The 1,655-nt window shown below is 67.8% G+C and overlaps 1 protein-coding gene across 1 annotated transcript in view; it reads left to right on the top strand.

Moving 5' to 3' along the window:
* The window catches only part of ICE1 (interactor of little elongation complex ELL subunit 1), a 43,313-nt gene that overhangs the window by 20,399 nt on the left and 21,259 nt on the right, over nucleotides 1-1,655 (top strand). The gene's annotated exons all lie outside the window — the stretch shown is intronic.

Here is a 1,655-nt window from a genome sequence, read left to right as displayed (position 1 = left end):
CGGGGGAGGCAGGGGGGAGGCAGGGGGTAGAGCCTGGGGCAAGGCAGTGGGGAGGCAGTGGGAAGAGCCCCTAGGGAGGCAGTGGGTAGAGCCCCGGGGGAGGCAGGGGGAGGCAGTGGGTAGAGCCCCGGGGGAGGCAGGGGGAGGCAGCGGGGAGAGCCCCGGGGGAGGCAGGGGGAGGCAGCGGGGAGAGCCCTGGGGGAGGCAGGGGGAGGCAGCGGGCAGAGCCCCCTGGGGCGAGGCAGGGGGGAGAGCCCCGGGGCAAGGCAGGGGGGAGGCAGGGGAGGCGGGAGCACAGATGAGGACCTGGCTGGCTGACTCCGCAGCCGTGGCCTTTTCCACACGTCAGCCCCGCAGAAGCTCTGGGGTGCGGAGCTGGGGCTGGTTAAGATCTATTCGGAGGGCGGCAAGCAGCCTTTGGTGAGGTTTTCCACATGGAGGATGGGGAGGCGAGTTAGGGATGTTGGAAAATTAAGAAAAGAGGAAACTCTGGGGGGCGGGAAGGTGCCACATCAGGTGGCACATCAGATAAAGGTGCCTGTGGGTTTCCAGGGGGACCCGTGCAGTGTGACGTCAGACCCACGGGGGTGCGCGGGGCCCAGACGTCAGGGCTGCCCAGCCACGGGGTGTCACAGGAGCCGTGGGGCTGGGACGTCGTTCAGCCTGGAGAGCGGGGGCCCGGGGCCCGCCCGTGTGTGAGCACGGCAAGGACGGGAGGTTGAGAACATGTGGTAGGAGAGAAGAACGGGGAAGAGCCTCCCGGATTTCGGGGCAGACAAGGATTGTTTCGGTGGGGCAGGTGTCCATCCGCGCCGGCCTTCCCCAGTCCACGGTCTCCCTTGTGGAGCGAGGCCCCGCGGTGGAGGAGTTAGCTCTGCTGGGGGGCGGGGGGGGGCAAGTTCACCCCAGGCCACGGGGCCTTCTGCTGTGTGGGAGGGAGCGTGCACCCGTCCGCACTGCTGGAGAGTGGGGCCTGGCGGCTCAGCCTGGCGGAGGGATGGGGACACCAGATGTCCACACTGCGTCACTAGAGTGGGGGGCCAGCCCGCCGCCTGCAGAGGTTGCGCTGGGCTGAGCAGGACGCCTGGGCCGCAGGGACTGGAAGCCAGGGAGTGGAGGCCCCTGCGGCCCAGGTTGGACACCATTGTCCCAGACGGAGGGGAAGAGCTGGAGAGGAGTGTTGGGGCCTTAGGAGAACAGAGTATCCCAGGCTGTGAGATGTGGGAAGAGCTGGCCGTGGGTGCAGAGCTCTGGGAGAGGGTCCTGGAGGAGGCCCGGCTGCGCTGTCTGTGTGCAGCCTGCAGCTCGTCTGTCACCTGTGAGCTGCTCTTTCTACAGATGGGGTTCAGGACTGCTCCTGGGTTGCGTGTCCCTGCAGAGGGGGTTCAGGGCTCCTCCTGGGATGCGTGTCCCTGCAGAGGGGGTTCAGGGCTGCTCCTGGGATACGTGTCTCTGCGGACGGGGTTCAGGGCTGCTTCTGGGATGCGTGTCCCTGCAGAGGGGGTTCAGGGCTCCTCCTGGGATGCGTGTCCCTGCAGAGGGGGTTCAGGGCTGCTCCTGGGATACGTGTCCCTGCGGAGGGGGTTCAGGGCTCCTCCTGGGATGCGTGTCCCTGCGGAGGGGGTTCAGGGCTCCTCCTGGGATGCGTGTCCCTG

Source organism: Suricata suricatta, chromosome 6 (genome assembly GCF_006229205.1).
Source record: "Suricata suricatta isolate VVHF042 chromosome 6, meerkat_22Aug2017_6uvM2_HiC, whole genome shotgun sequence".
Taxonomy (NCBI): domain Eukaryota; kingdom Metazoa; phylum Chordata; class Mammalia; order Carnivora; family Herpestidae; genus Suricata; species Suricata suricatta.
Note: the sequence above shows the minus strand (reverse complement) of the source record. Positions and strands in the feature narration are given on the sequence as shown.